The sequence below is a fragment of the Eptatretus burgeri genome, chromosome 1 (genome assembly GCF_056783735.1).
Source record: "Eptatretus burgeri isolate ZD-2024b chromosome 1, Ebu_testis_v1, whole genome shotgun sequence".
Classification (NCBI taxonomy): domain Eukaryota; kingdom Metazoa; phylum Chordata; class Myxini; order Myxiniformes; family Myxinidae; genus Eptatretus; species Eptatretus burgeri.
The window spans coordinates 16,418,938-16,441,092 of NC_140961.1; the positions used below are offsets into that span (position 1 = coordinate 16,418,938).

Sequence of the window (22,155 nt, forward strand, 5' to 3'; positions counted from 1 at the left end):
TTAAATAAATCTCATGTCCGGATCCTGCTTCGGATCTTCACCAACATTGTATCAATAAGTCTTTGTCACACACCCAACATGTCCACCAAGTTTCATCCGAATTCGTCCACAACTTTTTGAGATGTCCTGCACACAAACAGACAAACAAACAAATGAAATTGCTCGTTGAGCAAGGAATTGCCGGAATAACTTTGTCATATCTCCATGATCTCTGAAAAAACAAAAACCTGGAAATCAATTTGGTTCTTATAAGTCGATAGTGCTACTATTTAATGAGTTATAGCACTTAATTTGGTCATGATCATAACTTGGAAGTCAATCGGACTTGAAATGGCGTTTTTATCGCAATTTGAAAGTTTAGACCCGACCCCCCTGACATTCGACCCCCGACCACTAAGAAGGTTGGATGCAGTATTGGAAGATGCACATTTTGGATTTGGTTTGAAGTCGATATGACCATTTTAGTGGACGTTATTCGGTGACCTTGACCTTTGACCTGGATTCATGAAAAACGACAAGTGTCTAAGTTGGACCATGGCCGACGTCTGTACCCAGTTTGGTCATGATCGCTGAAATGGTGTGGCTGCTACAGGGTAAACAAACACACAAACAAACAGACAGACAGACACACACAGAATGACACACAACCGACCAACATAATTTCCAAAATCCGAAGGATTCCGGCAATTAACAAGAAGAAGATGTCGCGCAGAGCACAAAACTTGCAAAATTCATAAACAAATTTGACCTCAAAAATAATTGGTGGTTGAATGAAATGACCAAACATGCAACTCCTCTTCAAATTTCAAGTGAATCGGATGAAAATTGACAATTTTGGAATTTTGGCCTATGTCGACCTTTTGGCCTATGTGGACTTCCAAAATAATTGCCCTGTTGAATTCAGTGACCTGAAATATAAATCCTCTTCAAATTTCAAGTCAATCGGATGAAAATTGAGGATTTTAGAAATCCCACCGAAGTTGTTCACCTTTGGCCTATGTTGACCTTTTGACCTCAAAAACAATAGGCTTCTTTCTTATGCCAAACTCTACCATGTATGAAGTTTTGTGAAGATCGGTTTGGAATTGTTACCTGTAGGTGACAAACAGACAGACAATAACGAAATCGACTGACCAATATACTTGAAAATTCTTCGATTTTGCAAGAAACAAACAGAAAGAGAGTGATGAAAACAACCTCCTTCACCTTCGGTGGTGGAGGTAATAAAAGACAAGAACACGATTCAAAGTGAAATTGTACAAAACAGTTGTGATCCAGGATTTCATTTCATTATCTCCATACTGCACAACACCCATGGTTGTTAATTTAAATGTTCGGTTTACAAGTGTTTGATGTTGAAATTGTTGAAATTTGATGAATAAATTGTTTTGTTGAGGATTCACAAGTTCTCGTCCCCCCCCCCCCCATAAAAAAAATAGCACATGATTTGTGTATGATACTTTGTGTAACATGATAACATTTTATCACATTAAACCAAGGGGAACAAATGTCCCTAACGTAACACGTCCTTCATTAAAAGAACAAACGCCAATTAAATACGTATGGTGCAATTTTGTTTCAATGAGATTTAAAAAAAAATAAGTTCAAGTGTTCAACCTTTCTTCACACTGGATATCAAGTGGTACAACAAAAGACTTTCAGAGAATTTTGAACTTGAAAATTCGATTGAGAAAATCTGAATTTTTTGTGGTCCCATACGTAACAGGGTACATTTTATTTATCTGACTAATTTTCTCAAGGTCAAATGTCATCATTTTTACCCATGGTATTTAAACAAGGAAATCATACGCAGGTGGAGGAAATTCAGCCCATCATGCATGCGTGACAACACCAAACTAATTTATCAAAAGAAGATCCAAAGAAGAAAATGTAAAATTGATTATTATTTATTTTTTGAATTGCGATTTTTTATTTGTTTATATATTTTTTTATTTTTTTAAACTGCCGATAAATACAAGCAGGTAGGCGGCGATGGGTCGCCAGGCATGGAAACTATAAGATATAGCGCAAAATGGATGTCATATAGCGGATAGGGAATTACCTTAAGATTATGCATATCAAATCTCATCCAGTTCCATCTACTGATAACTACTCGGTATCCATTTGAATGAAAAGTACCGAAAATGCGGTTTGAAATCGGAAATCCCCAAAGTTTGAGGGGGTGCTGTGGGTGAACAAAGATCTAAATCAAAAATCCGGCTTGATCGTTTGTGCACAATGTATTCCAGACGATTAGTGTGAATTTTCATGACCATCCGACCATAACCCTAGGAGTAGCATTTGGCGTGAAGGCACCTCCAGCTCTCGCATATTATCGATGTTTGCACTAATTGACCTTTGACCCCTGACCTAAGTGAAATCGGTCAATATGTCCTTAGGCAAAGTTGTAGTACTCATTGAGTACCATGAACCTGCAAAGTTTTATTTGTATCGATGCAATCACCTGGTCGCTAGGGGGCCTTCAATTTTCGCGCATACCCTAATTGTGGGGGGCGCTGCGGGTAAAGTATTTCATATATCACAAAAACCGGAATACATTTGATAGAGCATCACCTGTAGATCATTCGTGCCAAATTGCATAACCCTACGTGGGATAATGGCTTTCGGAATTGATTTCGCGTGAACGGTACCGATTTTGAAGGTTTTTCGGTTGTTGCCAGGGAACAAAAGCGTCCCGAGCAACCATCACAATTTCCAAAGCACTAGGTCATAAGATGTACCTACCACCCGAATTTGGTCAAAATCGGCCCACGTTTACTACCAATTATGCTGATGACAAACGAACAAACAGACAGAATTACTGACAATAAGGGTCACCTATTTCGGAGACCCAATAATATGCCAATGGCATCATACAGATACCAAACATGAAGAGTAAAAACATTGAATTGATCGTCCTTTTTGATAAATTTTGAGAGGGTGAAAGTCTCTGAATGTCCCATATGTAACACGTGTGATATCTTAGACTTGCCCCAAAACTGTTGACAAGCCACAGAATGCATCGAACAAAAACTGACGGCAATGGACTCCGCTTGCCAAGAATGACCGGGGGGGGGGGGGTAGCAGTCTTATCAAAGTAGAAAGTACCAACATAACCTTACTTGGAATAGATACACATCTTCAGAACACCATTGATAAGTATTTGTGGTTTGTCCTGCACGTGTGTGAAAGAAAGTGAAACACTCCGTCATCAAAAGGGTCAAAGTCAGCAAGGCAAAGATGGGTGCAGATAACGAGAGTGCATTGCACAGGTGTGCATAGATTAAGCTAAATCACACAAGTGTGTACTTAATAGGAATATAGACGACAAACACCGTGAGACCATTGCACTGCCAATTTCTGATAGAAGCGATGCAAGTCCTACACATGCTTACCTTGGCACATCATTCCGGTAACAGAGAATCCTAGAGATCAAAGCAGGAACAGCAGGCTTTATTATACGTAGCCACTCAAGACCCAGCAATCAGTTCCAGGTATTACCAGATGCATAATATGAAGTTCACAACAAAGAACACCTGCAGAATGTGTCACCCGAACGCCAAATACCTATAGATCACTAATACTGGTGTAGTGGCAAACTTTGAGGGACTGGAGTACTGCGAAAATGTGTCGGCCGTGACGTCATCACAAAATTGACCGTCACATCAAGTTTTACCATCAGGGCAATAACCATTAGAGTCCCCAAAAACGAATGCTAAATGAAATACGCACATTTTACCATGATAAGCAAAAGATCAACACTCACACCCACTTAATCTCACAATATTTTGTTTGAGAAACCTCTTTTAAGAAAATGTCAGATCAATTTCACTTCTAATCAACGTTTTTTGACAAAACTGTATTTTTAAAAATATGTCTTTTTAAAATTATTATCTTACTAGAACACCTGCTGCTGACGGGAACGGCAGGAAGGGTCATGTTATCATCCTCTCTGGGGTATATAGATTGCAATAGATCTATGTTCGGGTCCGTTAGTCTGTGTGGTTAAGCAAGAAGCATATAACGGCTCAAGAACGTCGGGTATCCTCCATTTCAGTTTGGTGTTAAACAGCAGCAGAGAATGTTTAAAAAGGTAATCCTGTGTGTTTACGGTAGTAACATTTTTACTTCTCTTCGGGGTGCCCCACGAAACGTCAAGGTAAGCTACACGTCAAGGTCAAGGTCAACGTAAGCATCAAGGTCAAGGTAAGCCTCACATTGACACGGCATTTGTCCAAGAAGGAAAACCCCTTGGCAAGAGGATATATTATTAGTATTAATCATGTTTTATAATAACATTTAAATTATGCTACAAGCAGGGTTACCCGGCATTGCCCAGGTGGGGTAAGGGGTTTATTGAGAAGTGGGAGAAGCAGAAGAGCTGGCAGGGCTGAGAATGTCGCAGGCGGATCGGGGGCAGGAGAACCGATGAGGTGGGGGTTGCAGAGGAAACTCTGTAGGGGACAGGAAAGCCAGAACACAAGTGCGTAAAGGGGTCTTAAGGGTCTTCAAGGATTTTGGGGTCTAATGTATCTTTGAGGTCTTAAGGGTCTTACAGGTCATTGGGGTCTTAAGAGTTTTTGAAGTCTCAAATGGTATTTGGGGTTTTACAGTTCTTAAGGGTCTTCAAAGTCTTTGGGGTCTTAAGCGTCTTCAAGGTCTTTTGGCTCTAAGGGGTCTTCAAAAGACTTAATGTCTGAAAGGGTCTTCTGGTTTTAGGGGTCTTTTAGTGTCTTAAGGATCTTAACAGTCTTTGGGGTATTCGGGGTTTTAAAGGGTCTTAATGGTGTTTGGGAAATTCAATGGTCTTGGGGGGTCTTTGAGATATCAAGGGGTCTTATCTCCCAAACATGTAAAGAGTCTTCTCTCAAGCATGTAATCTAATCTCTGAAGCATGTAAAAAGTATTTATTGGGGGGCAGGGTGGGGGGCTGGATCTTCGGGGTCTTTAAAGGCTGAGGTTGTGGATGAAAATACCCTTTGGACAATACCCAGATCGGACTTCGGCTGTGTGCCAAATTTGGTGGTTTTCGGTCCAGTGGTCCTTGTAAAAAAACATGAACAGACAGACAAACAAGCAGACAGACATCCAATGACTCTTGTTTATTAGGTTACAATTAGTGTTGTTATTACTTTTGGGATTACGAATGGACTGGACATTCAACTGGGCGTTCCATCTGCTGGCATTAGTCGTTTAGTTGGTGTCATTCTTGGAGTTGACGAAAGAGTATTGAAAAAGACATTGCAGAGCAGAAAACCATGGTGTTGGCAGAGGAGATAGACATAATGTTAACATCAATAACATCATGGTTATCTGCTCTGCCAACATGAGTCCGTATCATTGATGTATTATTGGCCCAGCTTTGCTCGTACAACATGATAGCCATTCTTCACAAGACCAGCCACATTTTTAGGCTTCCAACGTTGTCCATGCCATCACGTCTTCCAGGGTGTAAATTATCTAAACAAAAGATAATTTACAAAATCTGGCTGAAGTAGAGTACGTAAGCTCGAAATCGTTCACTTTGTGATAAAAGCACCAAATTTGGTGGACTCGTAGTTTCGGTCATACCTTTTCATTTTAGCTACAGAGCCTCGAGAAGAATGATTTTGAAGCCTGAAACCCTTAACCTCCCAAAAACGTATTGATTTTACCAAAAGCAGACTTGTTTACATGGTAAAATAACCATTTTTTTCAAACTTTATTATTGAGTCATTCCATCTGAAATCACCAAATTTAAGAAAATGTTCCCCGTTGACCCCCTCAGATTTACTTTAAACTTTCATGAAATAGTTCCCAGGTATCAAAATGAAGCTGCGTAAAATTTTAGGTCCATCGATGCGGTCAACTCTGAGATATTGAGGGTTGAAAATGTGGTTGTGGCCCTATTTTTATGGTCGTTGCGAGCATCACAAAATGAACGGCTACTTTTAAACTCCCACAACTTTTTAAATATTAATGTTAGAGCCTTGAAAATTTCAGAGATTATTTGTCTATAACTGCTCTGTAAGAAACAAACATAAAACTGAGTATACCTCTATTAAATTTTATGACCTGATCAGTTTAAATCCAGAAAAAAAATGTTGGTTTTGTATGAAGACCCAAATTTGAGACCCCATATATTTTAATTGACCCATCCCAGAAGCTTGAAATTTTTTCATGTAATAACTGTATGGTAGTGGTATTCAAACACATGTTAACTTTTCTTAATCAGTCATATATAATACAGTCATGATCCCTCAAAAATTGAAATTTTTCATTTTTCCCCGAAATTCAGGTGAGGATTGCAAATATATGACAAGGTGTACCACTTCAAATTGTTCAACATTGGAAAGAGCATATTCAAGTTTACAAAAGTGTCAAATATCAAAGTGGTATATTTTTTAAAAATATATTTCTATATATTTTACCTCCCCACTGCCCCTTCTCAAAGCTGCCTTCCCCTCTTGCCACCGCATCAATTTTTGTTCCCCCACCCCACCTGCTCCCATCTCCACAATACCTCTAGCCAGTCTCATCCTTCCCCTCTCCCCACCCTTCCCTTCTCCTTCTCCCCCATGGCTGTGCCTGCTCTTATCATCTCATCCCTCACTCACAAATCAAGCGCCTCTCCCACTTCAAAGCAAACTTCCATTTTTTCCGCCTTAAAACATCCCCCTCATCTTTGTCAAAAGCTCCTTGCATACCTTTCTCCTTCAATTCTTCCCCCTCACCCTTCTTCCTCAATTCTCCCCCCTCACCCCACCCTTTCAAATCTCACCCCTCACTCCCCCTTCTCAAAGTTGCCTCCTTCCCCCAATCTCCCTCTTCCAGCTCATTCCTCTACATCCTCCAATGTTCCACTTCCCTTTGCCCCCCCTCCTTAATACTCCCCACTGCTACTTATCCCTTCACCACATAGCCCTTTGTCCTCCTCCCCATATAACCCTCTCCCATAGTTCTTCTACAATCTGTCATCAGCTATCAACAACTCTCACTACCTCCACCTCTCCTCCCTCACTCTACCCTCTCTCTTCCCTCCCCTGCACCCAAAGCCTCCTCTCCCCTCTCTCTTCCTCAACAGTTTGGACCTCAAACATCTAGGCTTCTCGGGCCTTCACTCTAACCTGACTGATCTCTCCATACAGGTTGCCACTGACAAACCAGCCAATCTGCTTAACAGAAACTTTCCTCCTTCAAGACGTCTCTGACACTTTATTTTCTCTCCAGAATTACTCCCTCCTCAGGGTATGATAGACCTGAGCCTCGTACTGGTGGCGGAGTTGATTTATTTGTGAAAAACTCTATTCCTCACTCTCCATGTTTTCACACACAAATGCCCCCCCCCCACTCCTCCACACCACCAGGAATACCTCTGGCTATGGCTTATCCTCCGCTCCCACCTCTTGTTTATCCGTGTGTTGTGCCGTCCACCACACAGCGATGACTCCACTTTCATCTCGCTCGCCGAAAACATGGACCAACTTCGATCAATTCATCCAAACTCTCTCTTCCTCGTATGCAGTGACTTATTTCAATTGCCATCATGCCAGTTGGCTGGGTGTGAGTACCTCTCTCAACTGCCATGGCACTTCATCAACGGACGCTTGCGACTCATTGGGCCTGACTCCATAATGTCAACTTCCTAACCCGGACCTCAACCAACGGTACTCCATCGCTTCTGGATTTGATTTTGACAAATTCCCCAGAAAATATCTGCTGTTCTTCTGTTCCAATTGCTTCATTTGACTATATGCTTGTTGAAGCAGTCATCTTTCTGGCTGTTATTAGAGAACCACCCAAGCATCGATGAGTCTGGCACTTCACTCAGCCCAACTGACAGGGTCTTCAAACATATATCAAACTTTTGGACTGGTCTCCCATTTCTACTTTCTCCGACATCAACTCATCCTGGGAATTCTTTCAAAGAAACTTGCGTTCTCTCATGCACAGATTTATTCTGTCTCGTCTTCAGTTGTCCGACCCTTCCTCCCACCTATGGTGCACTGAAGCTTGTGGTGAGGCAGTTGTCCTAAAACAACTTGCCTTCATCTCATTGGAAAGCAACATCGACTGAAGGCAATTTCAGTTCTTTCCACAAAGCTCAGAACAAGTGTGTGTGTACCATTGAGGAGATCCAGAAAACATATTTCTCATCTCAAGTCTGAACTCTCAAACCTGTCTCCCTCCTCCAAAAATCCTGGTGGCATCTGGTTAAATCTGTTTCAGGTGTATGTTTCCCCTCCATCCCCCCCCCCCTTTACCTCAAATGGCTGCACAGCTGAAACTGCACATGGAAAGGCTGAATGCCTAAACTCCATGTTTGCTTCTAAACCTTGTGTCCCAAACCCATTGCTTTCTGTACCCACCTTACGCCCAGTCACACCCAGCTGTTCCTGCACTGACTTTTTCTCCTGACAAGGTGGAGAGCTTGCTGTCAAACCTCGACTCTGATTCTGAAACCGGTCCAGATGCCATCAGCCCTCCTGTTCTAAAAACCTGCTATGCTGCTCTTGCTCATCCTTCCATTTTCTCAAGGTCATCTGCCATCTGCCTGGAAATCAGCAAACATTACCACTCTGCATAAAAAGGTGCACAAACTGCTCCCTGCAAAGACAGACCAATTAGCTTGCTCCCAATCATCAGCAAAGTCATGGAATCCATCATCGCTGCCGACATAAATGCTTCCTCTTTTCCAATGGCTTGCTTTCCGATCATCAATTTGGATTTAAAACAAGTTACTCAAACAGGGACATGCTACTTCTGCTTTCCCAACAATGGATGGAGATCCTAAATGCCAAACATGAGATCATAGCCATCTCCTTTGACATATTATGAGTATTCAATATGGTCTAGCATCTCACACTGCTCACCAAACTCTCTTCTTATGGTATCCAAGGTAATCTCCACTCATGGCTCGTGGACTTTCTCTCCTGTTGCAGTCAACACGTGGCCCTTGATGGAGTTCTCTTATCTCCTCCTCCTGTCCAGGCTGGAGTTCCTCAAGGCAGTGTTCTTGGCCCTGTGTTTTTTTCTGGTTTTCATCAATAATCTTTCAGATTTCTGGGAAAATCCTCCATCTCTTTGCTGATGACTCCACACTCTGCCATTGCCATCTGTCGTCCCTCTGACCAGCAAGCTGCAGCCTCTTCACTCTCTGGAGACCTGGGAAAAAATCACAAGTTGGTCAAACAATCGGAATATGTCTTTCGATCTTGACAAATCTCACACCCTCACAATGTCTCTCCAAAAGGACTGTCTGGAACCCCCCCCCCACACCATCTACTCTCTCAACAATCCCCTTGAAAACGTCCTTTTATTCAAGCTTTTGGGTATCACTATCTGCCACGATCTTTCATGGGAAAGTCGCATCTCCAAGCTGGCCTCCAAAGCCAGTCGCCAACAGTGCATCCTCTGTCATGCAAAGTCCTTCCTTGGCACACCTGAGCTCATAACCATTTACAAAGCTTTCTTCTGCAGTCTGATGGAGTCCAGCACCCCCCTCTGGGGTGGTGCTCCTGCATCACAACTAGCATGATTTCACGCTCTGGAAACCAAGGCTTTTAGGATCATTGGTTTCTCCCGCAATGAAGCAGAGACTTTTGGTCTCTAACCGGAGGCAGAGCGGTGGTCTTTCTGTCTTGTACCATGTCCTCTCCGGCCATACCTCCCTTGCTCTGCCTGTGATGTGCCACCCCTATATTTCTTCAGGGAGCTCAAGGTCTGCCAAAAAAACCGCTTCTGGTAAAACTGCTAAAATCAAAAATCACTGCTCACCTTCACTTTTTCATTCCTCTTTTTCCCCACCTCTGGAACAAACTCCCACACTCTTTTCAATCCCACTCTTCCCTCAAGGTCTTCAAAACAGTTGTTCACTACCATCACTTATCTTCCCCCATCCAAAACCACAATCTTTTCTACCCCTGCGAATCCACCCCGTTCAAATTCCCTGCTTCCCTTCCTGAAAGTCCCTGTCGTGTGAGGACCTGAAAGTCCCTGTCATGTCCATCTTGTTTACCCTGTGTACCCTGCCCCATCCCTCTCCCTTCCACAGATCTCCTCATGTCTCTGTTCCCCACTGCTTTTTTTTTCCTTCCCTCTCCCACCCCTCTTGTTTCCTGCTCCCCTTGTTGTGCGTTTCTGTGTGTTAGCTCTCATATGAACCTCGTTAGTGTGTTCAAAAAATACAAAAAAAAAGTCCCACATTCTCTTCAATCATACTCCTCCCTCCAGGTCTTCAAAACAGCTGGTCACCACAATTTCATTTCTTCCCTCAATCAAAACCTTGATCTTTTGTACCCCCTGTTAATCCACCCCAAACCCACCTCCTTCAAATTCCCTGTTTTCCTTCCTGAAAGTCCCTGTAGTACAACCTTGTTTACCCCATGTACCCCACTCCATCCCTCTCCCTTCCCTAGATATCCCATTATCTTTGTTCCCCACTATTTTGAGCTTCTCTCTTGCACCCCTAATCTCCTGCCTTGTTATATTTGTTGTGTATTAGTTCTTCCATGAGCCTCAACTTTGTACACAAAAAAGAAGAAAAACAGGCTCACAAAGCTGTATACCATAAAACGTATTGCCTAAATTTTTCTCCAGACAAGCTTCAAAAGACAGAAAAAATAGGACCACTGAACCTGTCGCTTACCTGGGCCCTGGCCAAATGTTGCACCTCAAATTTGAGAGCATTCTGACTGGTGGATGTGGAGAAGAGATTTTGAAGGAATTTAAACGATTTTCCCAAATATTTACCAACTCCGCCATTTTGACACTTTCAGTTTTGGTTCTTCTCTGTCAACTGTGGCCATTTTGAATATCTAAAGAGGTCATGTGACACACAAAAGTTTTGCTGCTGCTATTTTAATATGCTCCAATCCTTACCCTTTCTAAAAAAAAAACAAGAAAAAATATGTAGTTTGCATGGGTTTATTTGCTTTGTTTGGTCATTATTAGCCTATTTCTTAAATTGGTATTGACAGTAAGGGTCGAGGCTTTGTCGCTAAAATGAAAAAGTACGGCCGAAAGTACAGCTCCACCAAATTTGGTGCTTTTAATCACAATTTGAACGATTCTTGGCATATGGCTAGCTTGTGTACTCTTGCTATATTAAATGGTTGCTAAGTTCTTCTCGCTTCTGGACCGTGCTGTATTCAGCAATTTGTACGGTTCTGTGTTGCCTCTAACGTGTATTGTTATAATATCACTCCCGAGATGAAGTGTCCAATGTATTGACATACCCAAGTAAATACTAGCCGGGAGGCGACGATGGTTCGCGGGCATTATTGAACAATGCCACGATAGGTACAATTGAGTTAGTGGAAGCTTTTGAGGAAGCCCTACCGTAAAAACCTATCTCTTCCGTCAAAATTGACCAAATCAAAATAGGATTTTTTTTATATGTTGTACTTATGGACATTACGCACAGCTTCTAGGAAATGAAATTGCGAGAAAAAAATAAAATAAAAAGTTCAAGTGGGCGTGGCTCCGTCCACAAGGGGCATGGGATGCCCCTCATACAAAAAGACACAACTAGACCATGATATCGAGCTTGTGTCCAAGTTTCATCAAGATCGCATCAAATGTCACGGAGCTATGCTCTGGAGAGAGTCACAAACAGACAGACAAACAGACACACAGACACAACAAAAATAGTGGTCACTGCTGGCGCCCGCGAACCAAAAAGCGGATTCAGTAGTCCTCGCAAATACTACGTGGATATAAATGAGGATCTGGATGGCCTCTACGAGGCCGAATTCACTTGTGAGTGATTTTTTTTCGTTCGCGGGTGCCAGCAGTGACCACTATTTTTGTTGTGTCTGTGTGTCTGTCTGTCTGTCTGTCTGTTTGTGACTCTCTCCAGAGCATAGCTCTGTGACATTTGATGCGATCTTGATGAAACTTGGACACAAGTTAGATATCATGATCTAGTTGTGTCTTTTTGCATGAGGGGCGTCCCATGCCCCTTGTGGGTGGAGCCACGCCCACTTGAACTTATTTCTCGATTTTTTTTCTCGCAATTTCATTTCCTAGAAGCTGTGCGTAATGTCCATAAGTACAACATATAAAAAAATCCGATTTGATTTGGTCAATTTTGACGGAAGAGATAGGTTTTTACGGTAGGGCTTCCTCAAAAGCTTCCACTCACTCAATTGTACCTATCGTGACATTGTTCAATAATGCCCGCGAAGCATCGTCGCCTCCCGGTTAGTTAAAATCTAAATGGAGAAAAAAGCATGCAAGAAGTGGGTAAATAAATAATGTTGACAAATTTAAGGTTGAAAATGAGTATTTGGTTTTCACGTGGATCTTTAAAAAAATTTCTTTTTTACTGTAGTGGAGCAAAGCTCTGTTTCGGATAGATTGAGCTGCTAGAGCAGCGCTCCGGTGCATTCCAGCAGCACTACCACCCCTGGATAACTTGTTATCTGCATGTTCAGTTTTCAAAACAACCAAATATCTACAGCATCACAACAACAATGCATGTCGCACTTCATTCACTGGAAGATGTGCAAGCACTATCATGTGGAAGCTGCAAAAAAGCCATATCAACACCAGCCACAGAGTCTCATCTTGTGGGGCATGCAAGTAAACAAACATTGTGGGACATGCAAGTACACCACCATCTTATGGGACTTTCAAGTAAACCAGCATCTTGTGGGACATCCAAGTAAACCAACATCTTGTGGGACATCCAAGTAAACCAACATCTTGTGGGGCATGCAAGTAAACAAACATTGTGGGACATGCAAGTACACCACCATCTTATGGGACTTTCAAGTAAACCAGCATCTTGTGGGACATCCAAGTAAACCAACATCTTGTGGGACATCCAAGTAAACCAACATCTTGTGGGGCATGCAAGTAAACAAACATTGTGGGACATGCAAGTACACCACCATCTTATGGGACTTTCAAGTAAACCAGCATCTTGTGGGACATCCAAGTACACCAGCATGTTGTGGGACATCCAAGTAAACCAGCATGTTGTGGGACATCCAAGTACACCAGCATGTTGTGGGACATCCAAGTAAACCAGCATGTTGTGGGACATCCAAGTAAACCAGCATCTTGTGGGACATCCAAGTAAACCAACATCTTGTGGGATATCCAAGTACACCAGCATGTTGTGGGACATCCAAGTAAACCAGCATGTTGTGGGACATCCAAGTAAACCAGCATGTTGTGGGACATCCAAGTAAACCAGCATGTTGTGGGACATCCAAGTACACCAGCATGTTGTGGGACATCCAAGTAAACCAGCATGTTGTGGGACATCCAAGTAAACCAGCATCTTGTGGGACATCCAAGTAAACCAACATCTTGTGGGACATCCAAGTACACCAGCATGTTGTGGGACATCCAAGTAAACCAGCATCTTGTGGGACATCCAAGTAAACCAACATCTTGTGGGACATCCAAGTACACCAGCATCTTGTGGGACACAGATATACCACCATCTTGTTGGACAAGAATGTACACCATTCTTCCCTCCTGCTGAAGGCAGGATAGCTTGACAAATTATGTTGAGGAAAGGGTTGATATTGTAACAAGTTCTCTCTGTGGGAGTCCGGGTAACGTCCATTCATTCATCCAGTGCAACCAAGGTTTGTTCCCACTGGCCAATGGGTGAAGAGTAAGAGTACACCACCATCTTTCGGTACATCCCAGCACACCACAGTTTTTCGGATAGCGGTTTTTCGCGGATCAGACTTGAAGAACAGACTTTCAGTGGTTACCTTGAATTGTTTGTCTCAAGTGGAAAGAAAAACATGATATGCTTCAACCAGAGATTAAAATGTCACAAGAGCTAAGTCTCAAGTCTTGGAGAGCAAGTCTTAAGTCAGAACCATTTTTCCTCCTCTTCCTATCAAGGCTGGAGAACCCCAAGGCATTGTTTTCGGCCCCATTCTCTTCCTAATCTTCATCAATGATCTATCTGACTCTGTAGAAATCCTCTATCTCGTTGCTGATGACTCCACACTATGCCGTGACATCTCTCACCCTTCTGACAGACATGCAGCAGCCCCTTTCCTCTCCCCAGACCACGATAAAATCACAAACTTCTCAACCACTTGGAATATGTCTTTCAATCCTGAGAAATCCCACACACACACACACACACACACACTCTCAGAAAAGACCGTATCTCAAACCACCCATCTACTTTCTCAATAACCCTCTCAAAGAGGTTCAGTCACTCACATTTCAAAGTTGGCCTCCAAATCCAAACGCTGACTGAGTATGCTTCGTCGTGCAAAGTCCTTCCCTGGCGCATCTGAGCTCCTATTCACCGACAAAGCTTTCATCGGCATCTTGATGGAAAACTGCTTTCCCCTCTGAGCTGACTGCCCTGCCTCATATCTTACTCAGCTTGATGCCGTGGAAACCAAGGCTTTCAAGGTCATTGGAATTTCTCGTGATGAAGCTGAGTCTACGGGGCTCTTAGTTCGCCATTGCAGAGAGGTCGGTGGTCTCTCTGTCTCCTACCACCTCCTTTCTGGTCTTGCACCCTATGCTCTTTCCGTGCTTTGTCGCCCCCAGGAATCTGCAGAACGCACACGGTCCACCATCAACCCCCTCCTAGTGAAACTGACTAAATCCAGAACCACTGTTCACCTCCACTCATTTATTCCTCTTTTTTTCCCCACCTGAGGAACCACTTTCCACCCTCTTTCAATCTCATCCTTCCCTCCAGGTCTTCAGGGCAGCTGTTCACCACTACCTCAACTCATGCCCCATCCAAAACCACGATCTCTTCTACACCCGTTAAACCACCCATCACCCTCCCAAAATTTGGCTTATGTATCCATCCTGTCCCCCTTTTGCATTCTCTTCGACCCCTCATCGTGACCGGCATCCCTTGTTTCAGTCCGTCTTCCTCTACTTTCTCTCGTCACCCTGCTTTTGAAATTTCCCCTCCCTTGCTGTTCTCTTTGTTATGTTGTATCCTGATCCGTTCTGTGTCCTAGCTCTTCCACAAGCCAAGAGCATGCATTAAAAAACAATAAAAAGTTATGAGGGTAAGTCTCAAGTCATCATTACTACAACTTGCGTCAAGTCCCACATCTATTTCTAAACCTTGGAGAACAAGCTATTTATTAGGAATTAAGACACAGGTTTTCATTTATTGCAATGTATGTTCTGCAAACCTGTTTAACTCAGGTTTTACTTTGTCAATGTCATACTGTGGACATTTTTTGTGGACATTTTCTCCATACTGTGGACATTTTTGTGGACATTTTATCCATACTGTGGACATTTTTTGTGGACATTTTCTCCATACTGTAGACATTTTTTGTGGACATTTTCTCCATACTGTGGACATTTTCTCCATACTGTGGACATTTTTTGTGGACATTTTCTCCATACTGTGGACATTTTATCCATACTGTGGACATTTTTTGCTAATATCGAGTGTACCTACTTGACCATATGTACGTGAAAATAGTCACTAAACTCAGTTTGTCTTTAAAGTGTTTACACGTAGAACCAAAGCATTTAATGTGGAACGGGAAAGGAGATTTTAATAATTTACTTGCACATTTATTACTAGCGGGGTCTGCTTTCACATTATGTAAGCATACAAACCTTGCTCGCCATTGTTTCGCATCGCTCGCCTGCATTTGATTTTTCATTTATTTATTTTCATTTATTTCTATTTTCATTTACGGATGCTTTCCGACAGTTCTGTGATTTTTCCCGGCGTATCTGCTTCAATTTCCGTCGGCACGCAAAATTTCGGCTTTCTACGTCACCGGGAAAGTACCGATCTTTAATATCATTGAATGAGTCAGTCAGTGGTTAAAAAGGGCTTTATATATTAGACGAGCAAATACAACCAGTCACTTTGCTAATGGGGATATTAAGGGGGAAAGGGGGGGGCGAGAAAGAGGGAGGAGGAATGGGGGAGGGAGAGAGGAGGGAGGGGAGGTGGAGTGGGAGCAAGAGAGAGGGGGATAGGGGTGGGAGAGTGGGGGATAGGTGTGGGAGAGAGGGGTAGGGGTGGGAGAGAGGGGTAGGGGTGGGAGAGAGGGGGATAGTGGTGGGAGAGAGGGGGTAGGGGTGGGAGAGAGGGGGTAGGGGTGGGCGAGAGGGTGATAGGGGTGGGAGAGAGGGGGATAGGGGTGGGAGAGAAGGTGATAGGGGGATAGGGTGGGAGAGAGGGGGATAGGGGTGGGTGAGAGGGGGATAGGGGTGGGAGAGAGGGGGATAGGGGTGGGAGAGAGAGAGAGGGATAGGGGTGGGAGAGAGAGAGAGGGATAGGGGTGGGAGAGAGAGGAATAGGGTGGGAGAGAGAGGGATAGGGGTGGGAGAGAGAGAGAGGGATAGGGGTGGGAGAGAGAGAGGGATAGGGGTGGGAGAGAGGGGGTAGGGGTGGGAGAGAGGGGGTAGGGGTGGGCGAGAGGGTGATAGGGGTGGGAGAGAGGGGGATAGGGGGATAGGGTGGGAGAGAGGGGGATAGGGGTGGGTGAGAGGGGGATAGGGGTGGGAGAGAGGGGGTAGGGGTGGGCGAGAGGGTGATAGGGGTGGGAGAGAAGGTGATAGGGGGATAGGGTGGGAGAGAGGGGGATAGGGGTGGGTGAGAGGGGGATAGGGGTGGGAGAGAGGGGGATAGGGGTGGGAGAGAGAGAGAGAGGGATAGGGGTGGGAGAGAGAGAGAGGGATAGGGGTGGGAGAGAGAGGAATAGGGTGGGAGAGAGAGGGATAGGGGTGGGAGAGAGAGAGAGAGGGATAGGGGTGGGAGAGAGAGAGGGATAGGGGTGGGAGAGAGGGGGTAGGGGTGGGAGAGAGGGGGTAGGGGTGGGCGAGAGGGTGATAGGGGTGGGAGAGAGGGGGATAGGGGTGGGAGAGAAGGTGATAGGGGGATAGGGTGGGAGAGAGGGGGATAGGGGTGGGTGAGAGGGGGATAGGGGTGGGAGAGAGGGGGATAGGGGTGGGAGAGAGAGAGAGGGATAGGGGTGGGAGAGAGAGAGAGGGATAGGGGTGGGAGAGAGAGGAATAGGGTGGGAGAGAGAGGGATAGGGGTGGGAGAGAGAGAGAGGGATAGGGGTGGGAGAGAGAGAGGGATAGGGGTGGGAGAGAGAGGAATAGGTGTGGGAGAGAGGGGGATAGGGGTGGGAGAGAGAGGGATAGGGGTAGGAGAGTCAGAGAGGTGAGTGAGGAAGAGGGGAAAGAGAGAGGAGGGTAGAGAGGGAGGGGAGGGGAAGGGAGAGAGGGGAATGGAGAGTGTGGAGGGGTAGTGGGGGAGAGGGGATACTGGCAGATGTGACACCCATTTTCCCGTCTATCCAAGAGACGTCACACACATTGATCAATCACGCTGCCTGTGAAACACCAGGATGACAATTTATAGCTGGGTTCGGATTCAAACCCAGCGAGACAGCTCAGAGCGAGTGTTCGTACCTCTCGGCCACACGACTATTATGGTTAACCGTGTTGGAGTTGCCACTCTTTCCGTTCAATGCTGAAAACGTTTAAAGGCTATTTGAATGACAGATTTCACACTGGCATCGGTAGGTTGAAAGTGCCCGTCAAGCCAAACCGAGCGGGTGCAAACACACAAACAGCGCGTGCGTAAAAGGCCTCACTCAGCATTCATACGTCATTTTGAAAGTTCTTGGCCAAGATTTCGGTGATTTCGGTGATTTCGGTAATAATGATAATAATAATGATGATACAAGCCGGTAGGCGGCCATGGGTCGCCGAGCATCCGATGACCTTTGACCCCCTGATCTGAGTTAATCTAGTACTAAGTACTAACGAAATTGCAATCGAATCGGTTAACCTGTGTATGAGCAAGGGGGCTTTGAATGGTTTTTCGCCCGAACAATGCACTCATTGACCTTTGACCCCTGACCTAAGCGAAATCGGTCAATATGTCCTGAGGCAAAGTTGTAGTACCCATTGAGTACCATGAACCTGCAAAGTGTCATTCGTATTGATGCACTCACCTGGTCGCTAGGGCGTGAACAGTACCGATTTTGAAGGTTTTTCGGTTGTTGCTAGGGAACCAAAGCGTCCCTAGCAACCATCACAATTTCCAAAGCACTGGGTCATAAGATGTACCTACCACCCGAGTTTGGTCAAAATCCGCCCACGTTTACGACCAATTATGCTGATGACAAACGAACATCCAAACAAACAGACAGAATTACTGACAATAAGGTCACCTATTTCGGCGACCCAATAACCGAGAATGAAGAATGCAACGAATCAATCGAACAAGGAACAGAAATTTGGTGTCATTTGTCATTGGGCAGCAATGTTTATCAAGGAATACATTGTGTTATTTGGGAAGCATTTAATCATTTCCGTTAAAAATTGGTCGGGGAGGCAATCTCACATCGGCGCTCCTGTATGCGCCGGAGCTTTATAATAATGCTATCCAACCCATCCCAAGCAGTGTTTCTCTTCCACCTATTTATACATTTCCTTTCTTATCGTGAAGAAAAAGACAAACAGCGATAATAGTCACAATAAAACACTTGATATGAATTAATCACGTGTCCAGTGCCCAGGTGGGAGCTGTCGCGGGTAAATTTGTCACTTTATTTGCCACTAAATTTGCCACAAATTTGCTAACACTTGAAGTAAGCGCACCACTTTATCCTGGGTTTGAATTAATGGTGAAGAAAGTGACTCCAAATGGCTTTTCTGCACAAAATTGCTTCATTATTTCCAGGACAAAATATGTACGACCGTCTTTGGATGGTAAAAAAAACAAAAACATGATTGCAGTGGAATTGTTTTATGAAATATACATAACAAGGAACTTCAACGCGGGAGGGGAGTATTAGGCCAGACAAAGCATATGCAACGGTTGCCAACCTATCGTTGTTCGTCCCTGATCTATCCTTTTTAAATGCTGAGCATCAAGCAAGGAAGCAACACGTACCATTACTAACGTCTTCGGTATCCAACCATTATGCCTACATCTCTACCTTGGACTCCTGCAAACAATGGCTTGACAAAGAAACGTATTCATCTCGGAAGATTTACAGTGTGCTTCACTTTTCACTCAATGGGATTATTACTCCAATGTCTGGAAATCTCAAAGCCATCCTTTGCTCGTACCTCGTCCTGGCTACTTCGATCAGGATCGTTTGTACCAAGTGGATAATTCGGGTAGTTATATTGTCCATTTGGACAAGCAATCGGAGGAGGTCAAACGCTATCGCCTATTATTCTTTACATTGATCCGAGGCTTATTATATAGTGGAGCTTATACATATCACATGCAGGACAAATACTGTACAAGAGGAGACACCAAGGTGTATTTTTACATGAATTACAAGTACACCATGAGGTAATGGATCCATACTCTGTGCAGAGCGTCGGTATTGCCGAAGCAGTCTCCTGGGCTATTAGGTACAATCCTGGACGGGTCACCACTCCGACGCAGGATACTCAAAAGGCTCAATCATCCCAGCAAGCAGGTACTCATTTTGCCGACCTCGGAAGGATGAGAGGGTGAATCAACCCCACCTGGTATTAATTCAACAGCCAAGCAGGATTTGAACTTCGGATGCTAGGATGCCAAGTCTACCACCCTGACCATTAAGCCAACACCAGGTATAGGTAATGGATGTGATGATGGTGTGAGTCGTCGCTTTCGACGAATCTCTCTCCTTTGTTGTGGTGCTCACTAAAGCATTGTGTGTTGTGCGATGGCTGTGTAGTCCAATGCGGGACCCACAGAGTCAAATTGCAGGTACAGGCTGTTCCTTGCGGAGGTGGACGTTGGTAGGTTTTCCTTTCTTGCCTCCGCTGTCTCTTCATAGCAAGTCTCCGACATTCAAAGTGTTCCAGGCCTTTGCAGCAAATGTTACGCCAAGCCGACCTGTTTGTGGCCGCTTTCGGGATTCTATGATCTTCCAGATGTGTGAGGTGTCCTGACCAGTGAAGCTGGGCTTGAATCAGGAAATTCTCAATTAATTGGATGAGACAGCGGTCTAGGATTGAGATGTTCGGTATTTTGTCTCGCCAGGTGATGCCAAGAATATTATGAAGGCATCGCATGTGGAATTGATCAAGGTGTTTGATATGACGATGATAGGGTGTCCAAGATTTGCATCTGTACAGAAGTGTTAATAGGACAACAGCACAATATACACTAATGTTGGTGTCCAGGTGAACGCCACATTCATGTCAGAGGCGACACATCAATCTTCCAAATAAAATATGCTTTCCCGAGTCCTGAGGTTACTTCTTCGGCGATCATTGCATTCCCCATACCGCCCCCCAAGTCTTTCACCAACTAGCTGGCAAGGATTGACGTTCAACTCAGTGGTTAGGATAGGAACTTGGAATTAATTAATCAGGGTGCCGGCAATAGCTCACCGAAGAACACTGTGAGATCCTCAACGTCCACCAACCAATGCCGGCAGATGGGACACCCAGTTTAACATCCAGCCGAGGGATGATACACACATTGATGAATCACCCTGACTGTGAAACACTCCCTGCAAAAATTGTACTATTATGTATTGTAGAACTACTGAGTTCCCAGAAGTTGTACATATTATCCCAGAAGTTCTAAAGACATTTTTCGCAGGGCTAGGATGACAGTTTATAGCATGGCCAACATTGAAACCCAGGCAAGACAGCTTCGAGGTGGGTGTGCGATCTCTTGGCCATCCTGCCGGCTCGTGAGCCTGAGATAGTTAGATCAATGTAAAGACAAATTGTCATTAAATTTTGATTCACCTCGGTGCTGTAATGGTTAGAACTCTCTGCTCCAAGTCTGGGAGATTGGTTTGATTGAACCGAGTCAAACCAAAAAGACTTCAAAAATGGTATGTGTTACTTCCTCGCTTCACGCTCAACATTTGTGAAGGATAGAGCACGGACAAACAACCATAGTTTGCTGATAATAGAGCAGGCTGTGATGAACGTCATGTCTCCTCTTGCATCGAAGTTCCATGTAAAGGAGTCAACTGTTAGACCAAGTCCTGCAGGTGGAGTCATCAGAAGGAACCCGAAGAACGAAAGAGCAAAGGTGGAGTCATCAGGAGGATCCTGTCGATAGGATTCGGGTTTCAGCCGCTACTCCACTCCTCTCAAACCCATCCAGGCACAGCCAAGTGAGCCTTACAGAAAAGATTATGCAAGAATACACTTCTCCTTAGAGAGATAGATAAAGAAAGAGAAATAGAGAGTTAAAGAGATAAAAACAAAATAAAAAATATCAAGAATTAGAATGGATAAAGAGAAACGTGAAAAAGTAGGAAGTTTATGTGACAAAAAAAACAAAGTAAAAAAGTAGAAATAACTCTTATTGTCATAAAACAACAGCAAAGTTTTTATGACATCATTGCTCCAAAGGTGGACTCTTAATAACAACAAACTAGGAGACTTTTTTTTTACCTTTAGTAGGAGAGCACTCTACTCATCATGGAGCCTTTTTACCTTCATCATGGAGCCCTCTACTCCTATTTCAGTTTGAGAGGGGGAGAGGGTGAAAGGGAGAGAGGAAGAGAGGGGGAGAGGGGGAGACACTACCAAATAAGGTCTCCTGCCACCGTGTGTCTGTTAAATCTTTGCCATGGTCATTGGATATGAAAGATTATAATCTGCTCAAAGATGCATCTCCGACTTTGCCAAGGCATTTTTTATTCCACAACATTTTAAATCACGACGATGTGCAACTCACAATGTACGTGGCGTGTGTGCACACCAGGTGTCTGCAGCATCCAAAGAAAGGCCGTTCGCGTGAAACACTCAAACTAATTCGTCAATTCGTTTGTAGTGCGGAATCTGCTGCCAGGACATCAACCACACAGACACAGCAAGCAGTTTAACCTGGTGTGGAGGAACCACCAAGAAAACCAGACTGTTCGCTACCCGCAGTCCAGGCAGGGATTTGTGTTCTGTTTATGGTGCCTGCGACAACCCGTGTTGTCTACTCTCAAATTCCAAAAGGTGTTCTGAAATTTCAATGTAGTAGCCTGAACCTGCCCTTTGTTTACTTTCGCCACCGAAGGTGGACGGAGGTTATGTTTTCATCCCTGTCTGTCTGTGAGAAGCATGTCTCAAAACGTTGTGGACGGATTTGGACAAAACTTGGTGCACGGGTTCGGTGTGTGACATGGACTAATTGATTCGATTTTGGTGAAGATCTGGATCCGAGAATAAATAAGTGATCCTTCACCATTGAAAGATTGGGCGATAGTGTTG

At 44.2% G+C, this 22,155-nt stretch overlaps 1 protein-coding gene across 2 annotated transcripts in view; it reads right to left on the reverse strand.

Moving 5' to 3' along the window:
• The window catches only part of LOC147033938 (alpha-1A adrenergic receptor-like), a 52,584-nt gene that overhangs the window by 7,833 nt on the left and 22,596 nt on the right, over positions 1–22,155 (reverse strand). Inside the window, exon 2 of one of the 2 annotated variants that reach the window (XR_015056167.1) lies at positions 8,853–9,144. The exons of the other annotated variant lie outside the window; for it this stretch is intronic. The gene's annotated coding sequence lies outside the window, so the exon portion shown is untranslated. The remainder of the gene's footprint in view (positions 1–8,852; positions 9,145–22,155) is intronic. 2 annotated transcript variants of the gene reach the window in all.